The sequence below is a fragment of the Mus caroli genome, unplaced genomic scaffold (genome assembly GCF_978045245.1).
Source record: "Mus caroli unplaced genomic scaffold, Mus_caroli_1 scaffold_12, whole genome shotgun sequence".
Classification (NCBI taxonomy): domain Eukaryota; kingdom Metazoa; phylum Chordata; class Mammalia; order Rodentia; family Muridae; genus Mus; species Mus caroli.
In genome coordinates this window covers 91,671,177-91,698,525 of record NW_028227267.1, presented here as the reverse complement: position 1 = coordinate 91,698,525, position 27,349 = coordinate 91,671,177, and the positions used below count along the sequence as shown (strand labels likewise).

Below are 27,349 nucleotides of genomic sequence, written 5' to 3'. Positions count from 1 at the left end.
ACATTTCACTTTGAGAATATGACTCCTGACTAAGTAGAGGAAGTCTAGTGAGCTTCCATTAAAAGATACTGCAAAGAATGAATGTTAATTTAAGCAATGCAATAAACTGGCCTGTCTCCTGTAAAGAGAAGGACACATCAGAACCTTAATGAACATCTCTTTGAATAGCAGCTACAAGCTTAGCTGCTCACCATGGAAGACTGATCAAGTTAGAGAGCATATTACCTTTTTATCCAGTCTCTCCTCTCACACACTGCCACTGAGCTTGAACAAGCATGTGTCTGTACTGCAAAGATAGCATTGCCGAAAGCATGCATGTTCTGTAAGGCCAGATAAAATCATTCACCCTAAAGCTCTTTCTCAAAGCTTGCCAATGATGATAGAGTTGCCCTATACGTACAAGGAAGCATTACAACATCATTAATTCAATAGAGAAAAATAATGGAATCTATTCTTGGGCAAAATTATATTTGAGAGGAAAAGAAAGATTTTATATTCAAGTTCATTTTACTTTGATATGTATTTTTTTTTTACTTCTCCTTAGGTAAATCAGAGTCTCTTATATTTAGAAAATGAAACTACATTGAAGTTTCAGTGTAGTCACATTTCAAAGTAGTTTTTGTAGTATATATACTAAACAATTCACATTGCCAAAATAGAATTAAAAAAGTCTTAAGTTTATATTCAAATTTTAAAAAAAGATACTATGGGGTATGGTTATATTGAGGTGACATGGAATAGCCTGTAGGAAGTAAAGGGAAGGGAGGAGTGATATAATTATACTATAATTAACAATGTAAAATAAATAAGGGATAAAAGGAAATAAAACCTAACTTTTCAATGTGGTTTAATGTTTGTGCAGAGTAATGTTAGGTGAAATATATTTCTTCATTTCTAATTTTTTCCATTTTTATTTTGGTTTATTTTCAGTTTACTAAATAATAATATAAATATATTGTATATATACTTATATATAACATAACTTATATATATGTATAACAAATAATTGTCTCATACAATACACTAAACAGATAAAACATAAAAAGGATACATATTTTAATGAATTATTATTTGAAAAGATATATAATTTACATTTTTAAAGTCATAATAGGCTAAAGGAAGATGTGCAATAAGGAAAAAGAACAGCAATAGCAACAAAATCATAGATGCTGAAAGGTCTGGAGTATATAGTGAGTGACACATAGGAAGGTCTCTTCTGTAGGGAAGGCCTTCAGTAGCAACATTCGAGGTTTGGGTGACCACCTTACAGTCAGTCATTCAGCCACGTTAACAACTGTCCAGTGTTTGACCCCGTAGAAGTTAAGACTAGTGGGAGTTTGAGATAAAATGTATAATTAATGACACACATCTGTAAATGATAGATACACAGAAAGAAGATGCAGTGCAATAACCCAGGCTTAACACAGTCTCTGGGAGCTTTGGTGGGAACCCAGCACTGTGATTTTCCTGGGTTCTTTTGAAATATATTTGCCTTTCTTTGTTAATAGTTGTAGTCATCTAGGGAAAAGAGTTAACTGTATCCCAACCACAAAAGAACACATATGATATGCACTCACTGATAAGCCCAGAAGCTCAGAATACGCAAGATACAGTTTATAAAACACATGAAATTCAAGAAGGAAGACCAAAGTATGAGTACTTTGATCCTTCTTAGAAGAGGGAGTTACAAAGTTCAGAGCTGAGATGGAAGAAAGGACCATCCTGAGACTGTCCATATACAATCCATATGCAACCACCAAACCATATACAACCCATCTCATATATAACCACCAAACCCAGACACTATTGCATATGCCAGCAAGATTTATCTGACAGGATCTTGATATAGCTATCTCTTGAGAGGCTATGCCAGTGCCTGTCAAATACTGAAGTGGATGCTGACAGTCATCAATTGGATGGAACACTGGACCCCTAATGAAGGAGCTAGTGAAAGTAGCCAAGGAGCTAAAGGGGTTTCCCACCCTAAAGGAGGATCAACAATATGAACTAACCAGTACCCACTAGAACTGTGTCTCTAGTTGCATATGTAGCAGAGGATGGCCTAGTCGGCCATCAATGAGAGAAGAGGTCCTTGGTCTTGTGAATATCATATGGCCCAATACAGGGAAACGACAGGGTTCGGAAGCAGGAGTTGGGTTGGGGAGCAAGCAGGAGGAGATTACAGGGGACTTTCAGGATAGCATTTGAAATGTAAATGAAGAAAATATCTAATTAAAAAAAGCGGGGGGGGGCGACAAAATACCCATGAAAGGAGTTACAGAGACAAAGTTATAGCAGAGACTGAAGGAAGAGCCATCCAGAGACTGCCCCACCTGGTGATCCATATCATAAACAACTATCAAACCCAGACACTATTGCAGATGCCAACAAGATTTTGCTGACAGGAGCCTGATATAGCTGTCTCATGTGAGGCTCTGCCAGTGCCTGACAAATACAGTCATAGATGCTCACAGTCATCCATTGGATGGAGAACAGGGCCCCCCAAAAAAGGGGCTAGAGAATGTACCCAAGGAGCTGAAGGGGTTTTCAACCCCAGAGGAGGAACAAAAATATGAACTACATTTGGGAGGCAGAGGCAGGCAGATTTCTGAGTTCAAGGCCAGCCTCGTCTACAAAGTGAGTTCCAAGACAGCCAGAGCTATACAGAAAAACCCTGTCTCGAAAAACCCTTTTTGAATTGGGAACAAAACACCCATGGAAGGAGTTACAGAGACAAAGTTTGGAGCTGTGATGAAAGGATGGACCATCTAGAGACTGCCATATCCAGGGATCCATCCCATAATCAGCTTCCAAACGCTGACACCATTGCATACACTAGCAAGATTTTGCTGAAAGGACCCAGATATAGCTGTCTCTTGTGAGACTATGCCGGGGCCTAGCAAACACAGAAGTGGATGCTCACAGTCAGCTATTGAATGGATCACAGGGCTCCCAATGGAGAAGCTAGAGAAAGTACCCAAGTAGTTAAAGGGATATGCAACCCTATAGGGGGAACAACATGATGAACTAACCAGTACCCCAGAGCTCTTGTCTCTAGCTGCATATGTATTGAAAGATGGCCTAGTCGGCCATCACTGGAAAGAGAGGCCCATTGGACTTGCAAACTTTATATGCCCCAATACAGGGGAATGCCAGGGCCAAAAGAATGGGAATGGGTGGGTAGGGAAGTGGGGGGTTCTGGGGGACTTTTGGGATAGCATTGGAAATGTAATTGAGGAAATTACGTAATAAAAAATATTAAAAATTAAAAAAACAAAAAAAATATAAAGGAAGGAAGGAAGGAAGGAAGGAAGGAAGGAAGGAAGGAAGGAAGGAAGAAAGAACGAAAGAACGAAAGAACGAAAGAAAGAAAGAAAGAAAGAAAGAAAGAAAGAAAGAAAGAAAGAAAGAAAGAAAATGTGGTACATCTACACAATCGAATACTATTTGGCTATTAAAAAACAAATCATCATGAATTTTGCAGGCAAATGGCTGGAACTTGAGAATATCATCCTGAGAAAAAAGAAAAAGAAAAAAAAAGAAAAACCAAAAAAAAAAAAATTAACCAATACCCCCAGAGCTCCCTGGAGTAAACCACCAATCAAGGAAAACACATGGTGGGACTCATGGCTCTAGCTGCATATATAGCCGAGGCCTAGTTGGTCATCAATGGGAAGAGAGGCCCTTGGTCTTGCAAAGGTTCTATGCACCAGTATAGAGGAATGCCCGGGTCAGGAAACTGGTGTGGGTTGTTTGGGGAGCAGGGCGAGGTGTGAGGAGATAGGGGATATTCGGAGAAGAAACTAGGAAAGGGGAAAACATTTGAAATATAAATAAAGAAAATATCCAATAAAAAAAATTATAAAACAAAAAAAGAGTTAACTGTAGCCCCAGAGGAACGTTGAAGGCAGCTAGAGATTGCAGGTTAGACACACAAACTCAGTAGCTCAACAGAGTTCTCAAACAGACAAAATCTGAATATCTCCTGACATAAGTGATGACATTTGTACATAAGTGCCATTGTGAACTAAATATCGCCAGGGGATTTTTCTGCTCTGACAATAAAAAGCCAATCCTCATGCCCTTCTATATGTCTTGCGTTTTCTCTTTTCTCCCTCAATGTCTTCTATATTTTTGTTTTAAAAATAGTTTATAACTGAATCTTTATTATATGCCAGAGTTTGCAATACATTGTTACAGTCTTGAAGAATTTAAAAATTCAGCACTCATGTGCACTGTTTTTTTTTTTTTGTTGTTGTTGTTGTTAACCTTCTGTTGCTACTAAACAAAGTCTAGGAGCAATGTTAACTATGAACAGAATTGTCTGTTTAAATTATTTGAATATCAGGTGTGTGATATCATTTTTAGGGAACCGCCGTGTCAGCATTTGAATTTATTCTCTCTGGCTAAGAGGCAGACAGCTATAGGGAGTTTCAACATTCTTTAGTACCTTAAAGTAGTTTTTTTTGGAATTCCTGTAGGTACACAATTTTGCAAATTACTTTGTTTCCTGCATTTACAAGCATTTTTCAAGCATATAGCTATTACATATTTATTCTTACACTCAAACAATAAGCTTCTATTTTATCTATGTTCTGTGACTTGTTTTTGTTTTAAGACTAAAGTGAATGTGTTCATTTGATGAACACTTGTATATGATTTTAAAATTTTTAAATGATTACTGAAGAATTATATGCATAATAGTACAGAAGACACAGAACATTAAGTATATACAATAGTAGTTTATATTTCTTGAGAATATTTTACTATTAAATGTAAGCATTGGAGTTAGGCACAGAAAATTAGAAAAACTTAGGAGACTGATGTAGAGGAGTCTTTAAAAGTATGTATGTGGTGCCAAAAATTCATGAGAAAAAACAATATATTTTATACTTTTTAAAAGTATACTTATTAATAGTATGTTTTCAAGATTAAATGGTTGATAATATATCAGTATAAGGAGACTTTAATGTACTAAAACATTAATTGCCTACTAGAAATGATAGATGTAAGGACATTTCACTCCTTGTCAGGGTCTTTGCATTTTATAGATTGTGGAAAAAATGGATCATAGTTGCCAATAAACACATTTCCTGAGACTGCTAGTGTTAGTATACATTACATGATTTTTTCTCTACTTGTATATTTTGTATTTTCACAGAAAATCATTATTAACTTCTACTCCAATGGAAAGAGATCTGCTTTCTTCTCAGAGATTCATATTCCTTTGTTGATTGAGTTATACAATTTTTGATTTTTTATTGAAAATATACTTTTCTAATAAAAATATACCCTGCTTGAAGTTTCTCTTCATTCTCCTTCTGCCATTTCCTCCTCATGTCCCCTCCCCTTCAGTTCCACTTCTTTTTTGTATAAGAATATAAGAGGCGTCTGACAGACTGCAACCAAACATAACAAATGTGACAAATGAAGTACAAGAAGATGATATAAGTAATGCCTAATTTTAGTATTCCCCATGCTGAAACAAAAGTAAGTATGATGGCATAGAAGTAAAATTCCCCTATGGTCATTCTTCTGTAGGTTAAAAAAAAAAAAGTCTAGAGGTGGTAGTGCGGTAGTGTACACCTTTAATCCCAGTACTAGGGTATCTCAATGCCAGCCTGGTCTACAGAGTGAGTTCTAGGACAGCCATTTCTATACCATGAAACCCAATTTCAAAAAACAAAACAAAACAAACATAAAACAAACAAAACCCAAAGAAAATCGGTAAGTATCTTGTAAATTCTATCCAGTGTACTGGAGGCTGAAATATGGTGATGCATTTGTGTGTAGTTCTGGCCTGGGAAGGAAAAGAAGTCCAAGTAGATCACAGGATACACTTTATCAAGAGTAGCAAGAAAATGGGACAGTAAATAAGGAATATACTTTTTAATTGGATATTTTATTTCTTTATATTTCAAATGTTATCCCCTTTCCCAGTTTCCCCTCTGGAACCCCCCTATACCCCCCCCGTGTTTCTATGAGGGTGCTCTCCCACCCACCCACTCAACTGATCCAGCCTCATATGTAGCAGAGCATGGCTTTGATGGACATCAGTAAGCCTAAGGTCCTGGGAAGGCTTGATGCCCCAGGGTAGGGTAATGCCAGTGGGGGAAGACAATATATCTTTTTAGGAAAAGCTATATGTGGATTGGGAGAAAAGTAAACATTAATAATTGTAATTTAGACAGGGAAAACAACAGTTTATTTTAAATGAGATTTCTTGAACAAGATATTTGGAAATAAGGATTATGATATGAATTCTAATTAGAAAAAATGTTACCTATACCAAACTTTAAGTTATTTGAAAGAACTTTTTTGCCATTGTTCACTAATACAAAAATTTAAACATATAATATCTTGAATATCCTGATTTCAATCCCCCATATACAATATATTGTAAAACTATAAATGCAATTTTTATTTGTCTGAAGTAATTATCATGTTGGAGGCTTACTGTTGAATAAGCTTGCCCTTTCTAGTTTTTTTTTTTTTAACTTTAGCTGGCTAATTCATCTTAGGTGTTCGGGCATACTCTCCGCTCCAAGCTGACAGATTCAATCTGAATTCTCACAGCTTCTCACTGTATTGCTCTGCTTGGGCTCAAACTAACTCTGGCAATTTGTTCTACACTTCTGGCTCCTTTATATTTTCTGGCTTCAACTGCCTCTGATGACCTGAAGTGAACTGGAGGAACTCATGAACAAACTCATCTCTATTTACACTGTACTGATTCCAAACTGACTGACTCTACCTGCCTCAGGTAAATAGATTCTCTTTCCTGTTCTGTATTTCTGAAAGTTGGCTATATCCTGTCTATGACTTGTTCAAAGCCTTCTCTGATTAATCACTTTATCTGTTCCGTGATTACATGTCACTTTCAAACATAGCGGCTTCTTTCTGGAAACTAATTTTCCTTAAAGATATATGTACTAAGGATGTATCTGTATTCTAGTCAGAAGATGAAAACTGTGGAGTATGCCTGTGGAATTATACAGATTTATATGTTTGGATAAGATTCCTTGAGGAACAGCCATTTTGTAGGATAAAAATTCTTCTACATAACTCCATTTAAATTCTTTTAAAATGTATGTACATATATATTTTAGGAAACTTCCTCAGTAGTAGATTTTCTTATGACATTTTTTTTAAATAGGTATTTTCCTCATTTACATTTCCAATGCTATCCAAAAAGTCCCCAATACACTCCCCCCCACACTCCCCTACCCACTCACTCCCACTTTTTGGCCCTGGCATTGCCCTGTACTGGGGCATATAAAGTTTGCAAGTCCAATGGGCCTCTCTTTCCAGTGATGGCCGACTAGGACATCTTTTGATACATATGCAGCTAGAGTCAAGAGCTCTGGGGTCTGGTTAGTTCATAATGTTGTTCCACCTAAAGGGTTGCAGATCCCTTTAACTCCTTGGGTACTTTCTCTAGCTCCTTCATTGCGGGCCCTGTGATCCATTCAATAGCTGACTGTGAGCATCTACTTCTGTGTTTGCTAGGCCCCGGCATAGTCTCACAAGAGACAGCTATATCTGGGTCCTTTCAGCAAAATCTTGCTAGTGTATGCAATGGTATCAGCGTTTGGAAGCTGATGATGGGATGGATCCCTGGATATGGCAGTCTTTAGATGGTCCATCCTTTTGTCACAGCTCCAAACTTTATCTCTGTAACTCTTTCCATGGGTGTTTTGTTCCCAATTCTAAGAAGGGGCACAGTGTCCACACTTTGGTCTTCGTTCTTGAGTTTCATGCGTTTAACAAATTGTATCTTATATCTTGGGCATCCTAAGGTTTTGGGCTAATATCCACTTATCAGTGAGAGAAGGTCTTTACTGTCATCTTTTTCTATATTCTCTTTTTTCCCTTGACTTCACTTTTTCTACTGCTTAATTCTTTCTGCTACATTGCTTCCCTTAACCCTTTTATTCTACTGTATTCTGGATCACTTCCCTTAAATTGACAGACCTATAAGAACATCTTTATCACACGAACACTCTTTCAAAGACTTATGGATCATTGTAGAACTGAGATATGGAAAAAAAGAGAGAATGTAGGTAAATATTTCTGAAAGAAGAGCATTTTTTTTTTTGCCTCACGAAAGAGAAATTACAAGTGTGAACTTACAACAAATTTGAAATCATGTACAAATACTGCAAAAACTTAAGTAAGGAAAAAAACTGTAGTATGGAAGGAAGGGAGGCAGGCGTAAACCTATCTCTTGCTTAGGAGTTATTAGCAATTAACTAATGCTAGGAGAGGGGGTATATATTCTTTCTCAGAGTGTTGCTCTTTATAGGGAGACTAAAATGGATAGTGGATAACTAAATACCAAAATGGATAGTGGATAACTAAATACCAAAGAATATATGGGAGCACAAGTTGGATTTGAAGAATAACAAAAATTAACAACAATAATAAATAAAAAAAAACCCACAAAAAAAGGAGCATAGAAAGTTGATGAGTTCGAAAATGGCTTATATGTGGAGTTAAGAAATGGAATGCATATGATAAAATGTGTTGTGTAAAATTCTCAAAGACCTACCAGAAAAATTTAAATGTACAGAAAGCTAATCATATAAAAGATGATATAAACTGTGGCAATAGCCATGGGGATAGAGAGCAGTAATTAGTTTCATGGGTTGTTTAGATAAAAGAATAAAAGTGAGAAGCTTATAAGAAGTAGGTTTTCATGGAAGTCATCCTAAGTATAATTTATACTGTTGAATGCCTGGACATACTATCTAAGAAAAAAAAATGATCTAGCTTGATGGGCGATGGAGCAATTCTTGTATTAATGCACTAAGTTTTAGGCATCTATGGGAATAGAAGTCCCCTGTGACCTTTAGTGTAAATGTGATAATTCAAGAGATCCAAGGAAGCTAGTCTAAAATAAGCAGACAAGAGAAAGACATTTGCTTCTAGAAAGCTAGGCTGACATCTGTGGCAACTGAGAGACCTTTACCTCAGCATGCTGACTGCTAAGAGTATCTTTGAGTATTAGCCCAGACTATGGTGCTTTTTACTTTGCTCTTGAACATTTATGTGATGCGCATCATGAATTGCCTGCTCTGTTCCTTATCTTAAGGTCCTTTCCTCCATCTCTTTTTCACAAGTTAACCATTCCCTTGAATTTGAAGTAAGGATGGCCAGCACCTCTGTGAACTGAGCCTATTTACTGGAACTGCTTTCTAAAATAAAAAGTAAATAAGCCACAGTAGAATTCCGAAAGCCAGGTTTTAGGCAGCATAGGCTAATGCAAATGGATGCATACAGTTCCCATACCATGTGTGCACTGAGACTGGCAAAGGTAACCCAAGACAAATTGTCTAGCAAATTGTCTCTTGATATATAGTTTATGAAAGCAAAGGTGTTTGCCACTGAGCTGTTGTCATGTCACTGTATCACTCCAACTCTTTGGTGCGATGATGGGAGACAAGCCTCCAGTCATCAGCAGTGGTCACAGAACACAGAACAGGCAGGTCTTCAGCAGGGACTCAGTAATTTGTGGCTCAAAATTGACAATGGTGATTGTTTTCTATTTTATTCTGAGGCTTTAGATCTGTTGAAATACTGGTCACTGATATTTCTTCCACTGAATCACTAGGATAACTATCTGAGAGTCACTATATTCATTCCCCCTGTAAAATTTTGTTCATGAAATAAAGATTAATATATATGGTAAACAAAGATTTCTTTGATTATATGAAAAATATGGTTATCTTCTGTTAAGGGAGTCTTGCATGTTATGTGATTTTATCAGTATTTAAAAGGGAACCAAAGTTCTGCATGTATTTGAACCTTGATACATGTGTGTAGTGTTAAACTATTAAAAGATATTAAACTATCTTTCTAAAATAATAAAAAAACAGACAAATCTATCAAAGAATTGCAAATGTTGACAATGTTCTACATACCGCAGTAACAATAGCTCAATAAAAATTTAATTCTTTCCTTTTTTGTGAATTTTGCAGCATTCACTCCAATCTCACACATCTCACCCTCCCCTTGTGCCCAGTCTCGACCCTGAAACCTCCACAAAACAGAGAAAAAGAATCTCATTGTGGAAGCTGTAGTGTGTATATACTTTTGTCCACAGTTCTTTGGTTACAAATGTTCATTGCAATGAATCCTTGGCCTAGTGATTGACATCACTAGGATATTTTTTTTTTCCTGTGTCATGGAGATCCTACAGTTTACATCTGTAGGAACAGCTCCTTCATTCACTGTAGCAAGTTCATCCAGAGGGTAGATATTGTTGTGGACCAATTCAAAATTCTAGTGTAGACAAAATTTTAATCCAGAAACATGGCTATAAAATAACCCTAATTTTCCTCCTCTCATGATGCTGGGAATAGCTCTCCTGCCTGCCATAGACAACAAAGGACAAGAGAGGGGAGAGGATTATCTCTTTCCCTTCTGTTCCACCACCCAGTAGATAAGTGGCAGGGCCAGTTTTCCCATACTCAAACCCTCAGGGCCATCTCACTCACAGACCTTAGTGTCCAGGGCCAGCTCTGCTCTGCTGCCCAGGTGAGGTTCAGTGTCTGCTATCCTGAATGTTGCAGCCTGTGAAAGGGAGGACCAGATGTCCCATTCTGATGAACTCACGGCCAGTTCTCATGTCTGCTGTAGGTGGCAAGGGGCAAGAAGCACAGGCATCTCTCACCCTAGCCCATGCCAATGCATGGCAGATAAGTTGCAGCAGCTTTCCCATGCTCATACCCTTTGGCCCAGCTTGCCTTCACCCCGGCTATCAAGATCAGATCTACTGGGCTGCCCAGGTGAAGAGGTCCAGGGCGTGCTTTACAATGTGCTGGAGCTGGTGAGGGGCATGAATACCTGTCCTACTGTCAAGGCCCCATAGTCAAGACTTCTGCCTATACCTACCGAGAATAGGAAGAGTAGAGTGGGGGAGGAGAGGATCTCTCCCTTATCCATGTTACTGCAAAGGAGATGAGTGATGGAGGACAGCTCTCATATGCTCTATTCCCTACGGAACTTAACTACTTAACTACTATATTGTGGTAGGCTTTTCTCCCCGGTACAACACCTGACTAGGAGTGGAGCAACTCTTCTGTCCCCAGGGCACACCCAAACCCTAACCATAAGCATAAGCATAAAGATAACCCTACCTATGTTGTCCAGGTGAGGAATGGCACAGTTCTCCACAGCTCAAAGACATCCACATCTCCCCAGGAGACAGCTGTCTGGGCTGTAGTGCTAGCAGAATGCTGCTGCTGTGGGACAACAGACCCAGATGTGTCCTCTGGCATGAACATAGGCCAGGACCCAACCATGGTCCCAGATAGCATCATACCCTCCCTCAAGTCTGCAGTTCTGCCTCTGTTCATTGTTCCCACATCTGTCTGTTTCTCTTTCTTTTCTGTTTTTTTTTTTTTTTTTTTTTTTTTTCAAAACTTCCTTGCTTTTCTTAGTGGCACCCAGAATCTCTGAATGTCTGAGGCCATTTCAGGTATCATCTGTCCCTCCAGGCCTGTGTGACATGGCCTGGTAGTCATCTCAGGCTAACTTCCTGCCCAAGTCTCAAGACAGCAAATTGGTGTCTTTGGCTTCCTCCTCAAGACAGCAGACTGGTGTCTTTGGCTTCCTCCTCTCCCAGACCTTCCTTCATTGCCTCACAATGTGGTTATCTGTCTGGGGCTCATGTGGGATATCCTAGGTGGGATTTTTCAGGTTTCTGTCACACTTCTGCTGGGCTTTGCAGGTCTATACAGTCTGTCTCCTCTCACACTTGCTTGCTCCCTGCCCTGGGACCCATCTAGATTTGTGCAGAACTGGACAGATGTATGTCCCAAGCTAGCATTGTTAATGAAATATTAAGCTACTAATCATTCAGACCTTCATAGGTCAGAATTCTGAGCATAGACATAGCCTATCTCCCCTCCACTGATTAATGATAGACATGTGTTACAACAATGGTTACAGGGTTAGGGATATTTAATTCTTTATGTAAAAGAAAAGAAAATACTGAATTTGTTACTATATAATATTGAATAAATCTTAAGTAAAATATGTACGATTATCAGTGAATATTTGATATTTGATTTATGACTCTATTTCAATACTTATATCCCAGGGATAAAGTAAACAGTTCACTGACAAAAAGCAAAATTTATTCTAATTATCTAATAAGATTTTGTAATAGTCTATTAAGATTATGTTTAATCTTATAATATTAATCTATTAATAATCTTATGTTTATTTTTCAAAAAAGATTTTAAAATAGATATACTACTTACTAAAATTTTAACTATATATCAAAACTATTTTCTATTGAGTGATTTTATTTATGTGCCTTTCTAGGGGAGTATAATAATGCTAGATGTATGAAAAACTATAGAGATTTCTATACAGCAATAATCTTAATTTCCTTTAATTAAATGATACCACTGGTCACACAAGACTTCCTAAAAATAAAAATATATTTGTTTCAACATTAGTTTGTGGAATTCTCATTGAGAATACAACATTTTAACTCTATTATAATGCTTAAAGAAAAATCATATATTTATATTTAATCTTTTGATACTATATCAAATTCATGAGAATAGTAAATATATTATTTATTTCTTTATTTTATTTATAAAATTCATTACTTATTATTTATAACATTATTCTATTATTTTATACATTTATTTATATTATCTATCTTTTTAGTATGTATTTATAAATATTTATTATTTTTATTTTAGAGATGGTCACATATGTTATTTCTATGTGATTTCTTGCTTAGTAAGTGGGGACTAATTTCAAACACACTAATTAAAACCTTGGGGAAAATACTTGTTTTTCTAGTTTACAGTTTTGACATTATGCCTACAGAATTGGCAATATAAGTAAGGATGTTCATGAACTTCTACCCATCTTCCTCTGTCCCTCAATCACTAAGATAATAGGCTGCCAGACCATGCTCAATTTTATTTTGAAATAACTTCATGTAATGTACATAAAAGAAAGCCTAATTCCCTACATTTTTCATAGAAGTTAACTGACTTCATGTGTGAAAACCATTACATCTCTTTAACTATAGCTTGAAAGTAGCAAAGAAGTTTTTACTGTTAAAACAAATATTTCAGCTGGTATAATAGTATATAATTTTAAAAAGTATACAATTGTGATTTCATGTCATCAACTCAATACCAAAATTTATTTTAGCTGTGTTAAAACAGAGAGTGACTTTGGGTTTAATAAATATAAACTAGAGGCTAAATGCCCAGTGTCAACTACTGAGAGAAGCATGTGTGACCATGACTTAGGGGAATATTAAGCTACTACTCCACTTTTCACCATATGGGGCCCAGAAATTATAAAACATTGAAGCTAGAAATTTCCTAAAACTATACTAGATGAGGACTGTGCTTTCTTCAAGGAACTACATATCCAGATCAGAGCTTCTTTTTATAATCTGAGAATTGTAACTCAGCTTTTCCTTCATACACTAATACTTTATTCTCAATACTGATAATATCAACAACACACGAAAAGCTGGGCACTGGAAGCAGTTAGGATCTCACCAAATGACAAAGGTTTACAACCAATCCACAAAAAACAAACCAACAAACAAAACCTCAAAAAAAACCCAAAACAAAACAAACAAAATAAAAACAGCATACTGAAAAACTTCACAAAGTTTGTCCTATGAAAATAAGTCATGTCAGTTTAACTCTGTTTTTAAATTAAGACGTATATGGAAGGTCACCCAAATGGAAAAAGTAGAGTATGAGGTGGACTTTGAAGTTGTTAAATAGTCATTGCAATTTTATAACACTAAATAGACTAAATTTAACCTGTAATAGTAAAGTTTCATGTTCTTATTATAGCTAATATCTCCCTCTGTTTCTACAGATATACTAGGTTACATCAATTTTATATAAAACTATAATTTTCATATGAATGGACACCTGAAAACTTTATGCAGACTGTTCAGTGACAACAACACCAGAGCACTTATGAAGTGTGTGTGTCTGTGAGGATGCTGACAAATGTGCAGTACCTTCTGATATGGTTGACAGCAGCTTATTTGGTATATGTTACAAATGAATGCTCACAAAAATTTTGACATATTTAGTTGAATTGAAAATATGATACCAGCTGGCAACTATGGAGAATTATAATTATGAAATGATAGACATTTAATCATTTATGCAAATATATCTTGGGCAATAACACAAATTAATGCATTTCTATGAAGTAAAACTTAAAAGGGAGTGAAAGCAGAGGAGCAAACATGAGGGATCTTCTTCCTTCTTTTCATCTGTCTCCTCCTTTCTCCTTTCTCCTTCTCCTTCTCCATCTCCTTCTCTTTCTCTTTCTCCTTTCTCCTTCTTCTCTTTCTCCTTCCACCTTTCTCCTTCCTCCCTTCTCCTCCCTCCCTTCTTCTCCTTCCTTCTTCTCTCCTCTCCTTCTTCTCTCCATCTCCTCCGTCTCTGTCTCCATCTTCTCCTCTTCCTCCGTCTCCTCCTCCCCTCCTCCTCCTCCTGCCTCTTCTTCTTCTTCTTCTTCTTCTTCTTCTTCTTCTTCTTCTTCTTCTTCTTCTTCTTCTTCTTCTTCTTCTTCTTCTTCTTCTTCTTCATTATCCTCTTGTAAAATATGAGGATCATCTTAACAAAAGCATTAAAACATTTTTGGTAATGAATGAAAAACTCTAAATAACCAGGTAATTTTTTATTGATATTTATTTAAGAAGGTGTATATATTATATATCTGTGTATGCCAAATAATCATATATAAATGTAATATATATTAATATAATGCATGTAACTAATTGAGATAATCTGTGATCTCCAGAAATGTGTATGAAATATAAAGTAATTTCATGAAGCTTGCTAGTACACCACTGTCCTTGTTTATCACTTTTGTTTTCTTGAAATAAGCACTACATTCTTTTTACCACAATGCTGTTGCATATTATTGTAATGTAAACTGAGAAGATTCTTGAGAGTATCTGGCAAACATGATTTACATAATAATTTTGAGATGAGACCCCACTTAGAGATTATCATTCAAAGAGACAAAACTAAATAAAAAAATTAATTATTGAGTATAATTACCCAGCAAGGCAAATGATTCTGAACTTTTTTCTAGTTGCAACAATTTGGCCCTTTCTATATATGTATGTATTTGTATATATTTGTCTCTTTGTGTGTGTGTGTATGTATACATATATATGATAACTTTCTTTAGGTATAACCTTAATAATATGTACAGAAGAGTAAAGAATGTCCCTGTATATAAATTACATTTGGACTTAGCTTAACTATAAGTAAACTTCTGTATATATTTAATAAATGATCATTCATAAACTCATTGACCATTATCTTGTATGTCTTAATTATATTTACCAGTTTACAATGGGTTACTACTTGTTACCTGGTTAGGATTTTACAGTTTTGTTTTTGTTAAATTCAAAGCTTAAAAAGTTGAAGATTTTACTTAAGATTCTTTAGCATCATAGTATGCCATAAATACTTCCATGGAGATAGTAGGAGCCTTATTTTTCTGATCCTTTCATTGAGTACTTTTACAGAATATCAGTTTTTATTTTATGGTGAGTTTATGGTACATAATATCTATGTTTGATTAAGGCCATTCCTTCAGGCTAGGACAATCTCTCAAACACATATGTGTCAGCATGGGAACTTGGCGGATATTATGCATGTCTTCATTAAAAGCAAAGACAGATGTAGGCTGACTCATTCATGATTAATCACAATCAAGAAGTCAGCCAAAGTTAACTTCAGAAGTGCTCCCCACATGGCTCCATTTTTATGTATGCAAACCAAGGCTGTCTCAGCTATTGATGCAGAAAGACTGTGCCTATCTTAGGTATCTCTGTAAGAGGTATGTCCCTTACCCATCATCGGTAAATAAATCCTAGCATTCATGCCCTGACTTAGGCTGTTCCTCCTCTAATAGTATCTTATCTGTCTTTTTATAAGAGGCACTTTACCAGTCACAGAGCAGATAGCTGTGCCTGTCTTAGGTTGCCATCTAAAATCGCAGCTCTTAGCCATCATTGGCATTCAAATAATCTTGTATAGGTAAGCTGTCTTAGGTTTAGAAGGTTTTAAAGATGATCTTACCTGTCATTGACTACCAACTTCTGCTAGGAAAGAAGTTGGAGCTTGAATTTATGTAACTCTGCTTCTACATCTGTAAAAACTCTGATCATTCCTCTTGAAAGAGCAAATAACATACATACCGTAAAAAGGACCATAAAGCCAAGTTCTGCTATTCCAACTAAGGGAGATGTAAATGAAAACCATGAAGTAAAAATGGCCTGTAACATTTTCAGAATATCACTTACCATGCTATTCTGAGCACAGCATCAAATGACAAAGGCTTTGCATTTTTTTTAAATTTACAATTTCCTTATGAATGGTAACAAATGCACCAGATTAATATTAGTATTATGCCAAATACCATGAAGGTACCCCTTAATTTTGGTCTAATTATCCTGATGATCATTATACATTTTTGAAGGAATACAAATCCATAGATATCAATCATGACATTTCAACTGGCTTCTGACATTCATTCCTTATACCTCATTTCCCATGATCTGCACTATGTAATATAATGCATCAAGTCTTGTTCTAACCATCTATCTGAATCCTCTTGTATGTTAGGGCATTTGCTGCCTTTTCTGAAAGATGAACAAAAATAGGTGTTTGTGCCTCTTGTAATAAAGTTAATGCAGAAGTAGTAGCTCTGGCATTACGTGTTATAAGAGCAACAACACCAGCAATGATCAGCTCAACCATGTGTTTTCTCCTTGCAAGAGTTTGATCTAATTCTCTCTATATTTGTAAGTCTGTCTCTGAATTCATATATATATATATATATGAATTCTACTATGATTTCAGTATATATATATGTGTGTGTATACATGTATACATATATATATGTATATATACATATATATGATTTCTACTATATATATACATACACACACACACACACACACATATATATATATATATATATATATATATATATATATATATATATATTGAAATCATAGTAGAAACTGAATGATGTTACAAATTGACCAGCATACAATGCAGAAACAAATTGAACAAAAGGCTATTAAAAATTGAACTCATCAGAGCCAATAATAAAGAAAACATTCCCAATTAATAAAAGATTAGGTGGGGTAACACAGGATCTCACATTTACCTTAACCCCAGAACCTGTTCCATTTTTATCCACAGCAAACATAAGGTAGCTGCCAATTTCCAAATATGTCTCTGAAAAATTCTAGAACCAGCCTTCTAAATGCTCAGTCATTTCTTTTCGTCTAGTATAGGATTGGTTTTTTAGCCCAGTCCATGACTGAGTGAGGATAACCAGTCACATTAAAGCAAAGAGAAGGGTCATTATAACAACTTCTCCATCTGATGGGTTTTTATCAGAAGTGAGTTCCACACTCTCAATGTTCTCTGTACTGCAAGGTCAAAGAGCCTGAGGCAAGGCAGCTTGTCCAGTCTGATATATAGACATTCCTATATTAATGTTTAACACTACAGTCTTAGAGATAGTCTATTCCAAGTCTGAGTGTCCATGGAAACATATCCAGCAATGGTACTATTTCTAATAAAACAAGTAGGTAGGCAATATAATTTACCAAGTTTGAATACTATTTACTCTCAAACCAAGGAAAGCCTAACATCTGCATATTATTGGCAGTTAAAATACTTCTGGCCTTGACCACATAGAATAGTGTTGCAAAAGTGTGTCAGGAACAAGTCTAATAAAGCTTCTACATCACCATCATCAAGGCATTCAGCAAGATGAGGTCAGCATCATTATTTGTCCCAACATCAATATGTCATATCAATTGCTTTGACAATGACCTGGCATATTCAGCACCCTGTAAAATAAAACACACATGGCCTCATCCCCATATCAATAAGGGGTTGGGCCAATAGCATATGCCAGTAAGCAGATCCTCCTATTTTTATCTGGGCATAAGCATGGCAAGTTATAAGGTACCGTAATAAAAGCACACATTTGCTGGCAGGATTCTAAATTAATTTTAATCATTCATGATTGTATAGACGGTTTACTTTAAACAATCTCCCACTGCAGCTATGCGTTAAGAGTTCTCTTTACTTTTGTCTATTTACTCTGGCATATTACTAAAATGATAAACCTGTTTGAAGGAGATTTTTGAATTATTTTGTAATTATTTTTAAATTGTAGAAATGTACCCTTTTAATCCCTTTATTAAGAAAAAGAAATAGCTAATTTCTAAAACATCTCATTTAAAACATAGATGTTTGTATTAGTTAAGGTTTCTATGTTATGATGAAACACCATAAAAGAGTTGGAGAGAAAAAGGCTTATTTGGCTTACACTTCCATATTACTGTTGATTATCTCACATATTCAGGACAGAAAACCAAGCAGCATAGTAGCCTGAAAGCAGTATCTGATGTAGGCACGTGGAGAAGTGCTGCTTAATGGCTTGCTGTCAATGCTTGCTCAGTCTGAATTCTTCAGACCTCAAGACCATGATAGTAAGGATGGAACCACCCTCTTCCATCCATCACTAGCTATGAAAATGGCTTATAGACTTGCCTTCTGCCTTAACTTTATGCAGGAATTTCCTTAATTTAGGTTTCTTCCTTTCAAATAACTTTCGCTTGTATCTAGGTGACATAAAATATGTCTAGACTAATGTTCTAAACATTTTTGCAATAATTGTATAACTTCAAATAATGGCATATATGTCAAGATTACATAATGTAAAATTGTTAAAAATAATCTTATTGAAAATATTAAGGTATTCTGATTTTTTAAAAATATTAGCCTATGCATATACACTACATTCATATGTAAGAAGTATTTTTATATTGTTAATTATTACTCATGTTAGGACTTATATATTATTTCTGTTGAAAAGAAAAGTAAGTAAATTTCATATCTGTGACTGACATTTGTGGAGAACACACACACACACACACACACACACACCTTATTTTCAAAAATAGAAATCCTATCTGGTCTTTTACACTCTTATATACTAGCTTATATGTTGATAAAAACCACAGGGTTGGAGCACACCTTTTTTCATGAAGAAGATTGGAAATAACACAAACTCAACATATAAAAAACCAACTTTATTATAAATCAGCCTATAATAATTATCTTAAAGATAAAATAGTCTTTGCCTAGTACTGAAAGTTTCCCACTAAGATTTGAGGAATTGTAATATATTCTACAAATGAGGGATCAATATTGCAAAGTCATAATAGGCAAATGGAATGTAACACACTGATTTAGTCATCAAGTATGCATTGAATTCTGCATTTCTAGAGTTGAGGATGTATATAAAAATGAGAGAGGTACAAGATTGTATAGACGGTGCCCCAGGGAAAATCACTACAGAGATGCCAAGTCTGTTAATGTACATATAATGAAGCCCTTTTTTCTTTCCACCCACTCACATTTAGGTGACCAAGCATGTATTGCAGTAGACATCCATGTCTTATAAATAAGCTTGGTTCTGTTTCTGTATTTCAGTAGCTTACTGTCTTCATGCTATACGTTATAATAGAAGATGGCTACATATACAACCATATGCATAATTCAATTTAAAATCAAGGGATTCTGCCGGGTGTGGTGGCACAGGCCTTTAATCCCAGCACTTGGGAGGCAGAGGCAGGTGAATTTCTTAGTTCGAGTCCAGCCTGGTGTACAGAGTAAGTCTCAGGAAAGCCAGGCCTACACAGAGAAACTCTGTCTCAAAAAAAAAAAATACAAAGACAAAATCAAATATACAAACAAAAACAAAACAAAACAAAAAATCAAGGGATTTCTTCTCTGAGTTTTCTAGCTGACAATTTAAAAATATTATTTAGTATTTATTTTTATAACTTGTATGTTATATACAAAATAAATATATAATTTTGAAGAAGATCAATATTATAAAGCCTGTTATATGACTTTTGGCTTTGCAAAAATCCCAAGTATTAGTCTGGGTATGTATGCCAATCACTACTTCATCATAATGTATCTTAGAATATAGCTAACTTTATACACTTAGCTTCACTTTCACTTCATGTAGGGGAATGATAACTAGTTCCCATTTCCAAATCTGATTTATCATGAACTTTTTTATTCTTTGAGGAAGTACCAGGTACTTGAATATGACCCTCATTACTAACAGCAGTGAAGGCCTTACTGCCATTGTTCCAGTACTGTGTCTGAGAGCTTAAACCTCCCAATTTTATAGAATTCTAATTTTGGTCTGAGGCTTTGTCCTTTTTCATTTTTCTATATAACAGTCAGCACCAGAAACAGGATGCAAAACCAAAGATCTTAAGAGGGACCTGTGTTAGTCATAGAAGGCTCAATTCTCTGGCTATTTTGAACTTTCCTTGTTATTAAGAAAGCATCTCAGCTTGTCCTTTTACACATTGTACAGTCTATTATAAGTTATTCTAACACGTTGAAGGAATAGAGTCCTTTGCAGTGGCTGTATGTGAGAAAAGGACTGGAACTAGTTTTCCTGGTTCCAATTGAAGCTTCATTGTATATGAATTATTTTGGCAAGAAATTACAACTTTGGTACCATGATTTTCTCCTCAGTTCCAGATTGTTCTTACATTACATAAATTACATAGAGCTAGTATAAAGAACCAAACACACAAACACAGACACACACACACACACACACACACACACACACACACACATACCTATATACATTAGAGTGACAAGAGTCAGGGTGGCTTAATGATCACCATTTTTCATTATCAATGTTTTAGAATATGCTCCTGGAAAATGAAATCTAATCCACACAAACGCAAGGAGATACGAGGAAATCAGAAGTCTCCAAAGGGTCACAGATTTACTAAGAAATAAAAGATCAATATAGATAAGAATTCTAAGGATATAAAATAGAAGGAAGCAAACTGACATGATCTTAGGCAACAGGGTATGGAGGTATTCATGAACTATATAGGAAAATATAAAATATTCCTACACTACAAGAGCTCTTCATAAATTCCCTTTCTTTTCTTTTCTTTTCTTTTCTTTTCTTTTCTTTTCTTTTCTTTTCTTCAGTTTCTTTCCTTTCTTTTTTTAAAAAGTTTTTCATTGTGTAGCTCTAGCTTTGACCATCCTGGAACAATGACCAGGCTGTCCTCAAAATCAGAGATGTGCCTATCTCTGCTTCTGGCATTCTAGTCTTAAAGTTATGTGGCACCACTGTCCAGTGTTCTTATTAAAGGGTAACTTGGTCAATTGTGAATTAAAAAGCAAATAAACATACATTTATGGTAGTATAGAATCTATATTGAATTCAAGAAACCTGGAAAGGAGTTAATATTTTAAACAGAGATAGCTTTTTCTAACTTGTTTTATTTACACTCCAAATGTTGCCTCCCTTCCTGGTTCCCCCTCCAAGGTTTCTTCAGTTCATCCCCTTTCCCCTTTGCCTCTGAGAGGGTGTTCCCACATACACCTCCCTAGCCCTTCCTACAACCAATTAATTCCCTCCCAACATATCTCCCTTCCCTGGGAAAACCAAGTCTCTACTGTATTAAGCCCATCCTTTTCAGGAAGGTCATGCAAGCCAGTCCTCTGCTACATATGTGTTCAGGGCATGGACCAGCCCATGTTTGCTCTTTGGATGGTCTCTTACCCTCTGGGAATTCACAGGGGTGCAGGTTAGTTGACACTGTTGTCATCCTATGGGGTTTCCATCCCCTTCAGCTCCTTTGTTTTCTTAACTCTTCCAGAGGAGTCCATAACCTCAGTTCAATCGTTGGTTGTAAGTATCTGCATCTGACTCAGTCAGCTACTGGCAGAACCTCTGAGGGCAACTGTGCTATGTCCTGTCTGAAAGCACATGGATTCAGTAATGGTGTCAGGGTTTGGTGCATGCTACATACACTCCAGTAGTGACTCGTATGACAGTACTAGAAACCTGGATGCAGTCCCAAGGCAAAAAGTTCATGGAAACTTAGTCTGTGTGCTTTTTTTTTTTTTAATTAGGTATTTTCCTCGTTTAAATTTTCAATGCTATCCCAAAAGTCCCCCATACCCACCCCCCCAATCCTCTATCCGCCCACTCCCCCTTTTTGGCCCTGGGGTTCCCCTGTACTGCGGCATATAAAGTTTGCAAGTCCAATGGGCCTCTCTTTGCAGTGATGGCTGACTAGGCCATCTTTTGATACATATGCAGCTAGAGACAAGAGCTCCGGGGTACTGGTTAGTTCATATTGTTGCTCCACCTATAGGGTTGCAGTTCCCTTTAGCTCCTTGGGTAATTTCTCTAGCTCCTCCATTGGGGGCCCTGTGATCCATCCAATAGGTGACTGTGATCATCCACTTCTGTGTTTGCTAGGCCCCAGCATAGTCTCACAAGAGACAGCTATATCTGGGTCCTTTCAGCAAAATCTTGCTAGTGTATGCAATGGTGTCAGCGTTTGGAAGCTGATTATGGGATGGATCCCTGCATATGGCAATCACTAGATGGTCCATCCTTTCGTCACAGCTCCAAATTTTGTCTCTGTAACTCCTTCCATGGGTGTTTTGTTCCCATTTCTAAAAAGGGGCAAAGTGTCCACACTTTGGTCTTCGTTCTTCTTGAATTTCTTGTGTTTAGCAAATTGTATCTTATATCTTGGGTATCCTAAGTTTCTGGGCTAATATCCACTTATCAGTAAGTACATATTGTGCGAGTTCCTTTGTGATTGGGTTACCTCACTCAGGATTATGCCCTCCAGGTCCATCCATTTGCCTAGGAATTTCATAAATTCATTTTTTTAAGAGCTGAGTAGTACTCCATTGTGTAAATGTACCACATTTTCTGTATCCATTCCTCTGTTGAGGGGTATCTGGGTTTTTTCTAGCTTCTGGCTATTATAAATAAGGCTGCTATGAACATAGTGGAGCATGTGTCCTTCTTACCGGTTGGGACATCTTCTGGATATATGCCCAGGAGAGGTATTGAGGGATCCTCCGGTAGTACTATGTCCAATTTTCTGAGGAACCCCCAGACTGATTTCCAGAGTGGTTGTACAAGCTTGCAATCCTACCAACAATGGAGGAGTGTTCTTCTTTCTCCACATCCTCGCCAGCATCTGCTGTCACCTGAATTTTTGATCTTAGCCATTCTGACTGGAGTGAAGTGGAAGTGTGGAATACAGAGGCCAGCAGTCTCTGGGACAGGCAAGTGCATCTGTGTGCTTTCTTTCAGTATTGCTTTATTATAGGTGCCTCCAAGCAATGAATTGCCAAATACCTAACCAAAATTGAACTTTGCTTCCTGGCCTTCACAAATGCCCTAGGTAGTCCTTGAGCCAACCCTTGGCTTGGATTTCATTAAGAATGTTGCCTATTCAGTGACACTCAGAATTGCCTCTAGTATTGTAAGAGAGGTAGTGAAAGAAATCAGGCATTACTATCTACTACATAGAGTTAGAAATCTCAGGGCAAGCTTAGCAAAGTAAGTTTAGAATTCTTATTATAGTTATGTATGGCAGGCTACATTACTTATTAGTAGAAAGTCCTCCCAAACAATCACTCCCATATACAGGAATTTACAATAGTTGAAGAAGTAGATCGGGCTGTGGTTTGAGGAGGAACTAGAAGGCTGTATTATTCATGAGAAGGTTAGATAAAATGAAACTCCCCAATTAGAACCATGGCTTGGGTGTGAAAGCCCTTGCCCCAGGAGTATAAAGACCTCACACCTGGCTTCTAAGAATATAGCTGACCTTAGATAGAGCTGGCTTTGTCTCAGTTGTTTTATTGCCCAGTTCCTGCAAGTCTTTATGTTTGCATTCCTCTGTTTTGTGTAAGAGTCATTAAGCATCTGGTAACCACTATGTACCTTGCTGATGTGTCACCTAACTTCCCTATTTTCTTCTGTATTAAAAATAGGATGCTTGGTTTGACAAATTACATTCAGATACCACACTCCCTGTGTCCATGTCTGTTTGTCACCCTTTCGCTGACTCCTGCCCACCTGTAACAGGACCCCAAGTTTTCTTGCGGATTGAGGACCCCAGTGAGGTCTGTCTGCAGCAGGTGCATGCCTATGGGATGGACCCCCAAGTTCAGCCAGTAACTGGATGGCCTTTCCTTAAGACTTTGCTCCATTTTAGTACCTGAATTTCCTTAAGACAGGAACAACACTGGATCAAAATTCTGAAGAAGGGTTGATGGCCCCATCTCTCCTGCAATATAAATCCTTCTGCAATATAATAACCAAAACACTATTTATAGAATATAGGAAGAATATTAAAACATGTAAAGGAAAAAGGCCAAGCAACATATAAAGGGAGGCCTATAAGAATTACACATTTACAATGTAATATAAATTGTTTTTGTACTCACAGACCACCAAACTCCTTTTAACAAAATCATCCACAATGTGCATGCTTTGAATTCATGGGGACCATTTCTCTCATGTCATGTTTCTGATTGTTTCTAAATACGTATAACATTATACTTTCTGAATCTCTCACTTCTTATAAATACTGACAATATCACCTCTATGATTTCTTGTTATGTTTTTCTAATATAAAGTGCCTGTTGATTTTATTAGATCCTGCTTTTTGTCTTTTTATTACTTAACTCTCAAAGGTGATACTTCAGCATTATAAATAGTACATTCATGTTTCCTCTTTACTTTCCTCATTATTGATACAATGTTCCTTAATACAAATATATCACACAATGAGTATACATAGACACTATACAACACTTATCTGAATGTTCTATAATGAGAGGAAATATGAATAAGAAAAATAATTTTTCATTTGTGAATCATAAGGTGAAAATTTCCTCTCAGAACATCAATTGCAGCCAGAACCCCATCGAGCTCTCTTGCACCATGGGAGGACACAATGGTGCCTTGGACATTGTGCTTCCCTGCTAATTCTGTGTCCTCTTTTGTTAAAATCCCTTTGAGGATAATGGGTAACTGATTTATACTCTGAAGCAAGTAGAGATCATTCCATCAGAAAGATGTACTGGGTAAAGATGTGAGGGCAGACTGTGTGGACTTTCTCTGGGGGATCAGAGATCCTTCAGCATTATGTTTGCCTCCAAATTCAGCTGGTTTCTCCTGTTCCCTTGCCTATTGCCAAGTACAGGCATATCTACAGTGATCACCAAAGCTTTGAAACCCAAGGCTTCTATCTTCTGAATCATCTGCTTGTTGAAGTTCCAGTCTGACTGCATATAGATTTGGAACCAAGGGAAGTCTCCAGAATCAGCAGCAAGAATGTCTTCTGGGATATAGCTGGTGTAGCTCTAGCTGTGTTCTTTTCTCTGTCCGGACAGGCAATCTAGTGAAAGTCCATGGGTGAGATGCAAATAGGGGCATTGCTCTCTTCTCCTTGGATTGTGGTCCTGGTGTCCACCTTTGACACATCTCTCATGTATCTGGGGTGGAGGCAGATTCTTTTGAGTGATGCTATGTTGTCATTGTAGGTGATGCTTCTGTCAGCTTCTATGTTAACAAAGTCCCAGGAGGACTTAGACAGCTGCTTTTGTGCATGTGCCTTGAAGTCTGCCAAACATACCAAAGGCTTTTCTGGACCAGTAATTTATCCAATAGGAACAAGAAAACCAAGATTAACAGCTGCAAAGATGCTATAGATATTGCTGGGATTGATCACAGCATTCATGACTCATACACAAGAAGAATAGTTTGTAGTCCAGCTCCCCAACAATGGTCAGCAGCAGCTGTTAATGGGAGTCCAAGTATTGGCAGTTTCTCAGTCACACAAGGCAAGCACACAAAGAAGAGCAAATCTTCCTTCTTTCAATGTCCTTATGTAGTTATCCAGCAGAAGAGATCTTCTGTGGCTCAGATTAAAAGTATGTTCTTTGTCCCAGATGACCTTGAAGTCAGAGATCTCCATGTCTTATTCTCCTAGGATTCATAGTCACTATGCCTCCAGATCTCCATGTCAAGATCCAGGCCCGAAACTTGTATCTCCCAGCATCAAGATCAGGATCACAGGTGATCATTACAATTCTGATTTGTAGTTCATTCCAGATATAGTCAAGTTGACAACCAGGAATAGTTACTACATTTCCTTAAGGTCAATTCTTAGGTTAGTGGTGATATTTAGTCTAAGAACCTAGCAAAATCAAACTTATAGTCCTATTATATTTCTGTATACCAATAGTGTAAATCAGAACCAATTTAATATAAATTATAATGAATTACAAAACCTGATATTAAAATATGTAATTTAGAATCCAAATTATATTCTTACAGAGAGGAAAAGAGTTATCTTCTTCTCAATTAAACAATATAAGGATAATTATTTTTTAAATAATTTTAGAATTGGATCCACACATATTAGTTATTAATTATACTTTTCTATTCCTCAGTAGGAAATTGACATCTATTAACTGTTTCTAAAATGTATTTATAGTTGTGAAAATAGTACTTACACAAAATATATTATTTTTTATTTCCCTATAAATGTAATATTAAATATATTAATTAAGAAAATGTGAGGAGAAAAGTGAAAGTTTGATAAATTCTCATTTTCTGTGAATTGAAAAGGTTCAGATTTTATCATAAGTGAAATATCACTCATTTTATTGCAAATTATTTTTATATTAGTAGCATCAAGTAAAAACTATTTTACTTGAAATGTATGCTATTACCGATGTTACTTATTAAATGCTATACATAGTTAACCATGTCCATTCTGACTATTTTTATGCATGTAAGTAGAATTAACATTATGAATAACTGAACAATTGCTAACATAGTTTCTGTAGTTTCAATAAAATACAATACTTCAGGTGCAGCTCTTTCCTTGGACAATAACATTTCCTTCTGGAACAAGGATGGAGATTCCAAGACTCAGATAGCTGGTGGAATTCAAAGATGTACCCACCTTGTACCCAAGCAACTATGACAGGAACAGGTTTGTAAATGTGGGTGAGTGATGGCAGGGGACAGAGTAAAGTTCAATAAGTCTCAACCTTACACAGAGAACTAAGGTCATCTAAAGAATGCTGAGAGTGGGAGAAATAGTCTTCCTCAGGAAAGAAACGCACCAAGTGCTCATTCTATACCAAATGTTCAGTCAGGAATATGAGAGACAAAGTAGGTATGTGTAAGAGTTTGCACGGAATAAATGGAAGGGAGAACTTGTAAAATTATTATCTAAAATAAAAAAAAAAAGCATTAAAAACTTAAATCTCGGGAAGTGCCAGTCACATGATTCACCCACAAGAATTACGCACCAGGCAGGAAGAGGCAATGCTGCAAAGATGTTTTCTTTGTCAGAGAACTCCAGAAATGCAGCTTTGATGAATCATCATACATG

The 27,349-nt window shown here is 36.5% G+C and overlaps 2 pseudogenes; both read right to left on the bottom strand.

Annotated features, from left to right (window-relative positions):
- Positions 1-11,842: 11,842 nt before the first annotated feature.
- Positions 11,843-11,950, bottom strand: LOC115029325 (small nucleolar RNA SNORA17; annotated as a pseudogene).
- Positions 11,951-24,804: 12,854 nt separating this feature from the next.
- Positions 24,805-25,597, bottom strand: LOC110308996 (2-Hydroxyacid oxidase 2 pseudogene; annotated as a pseudogene).
- Positions 25,598-27,349: the final 1,752 nt, after the last annotated feature.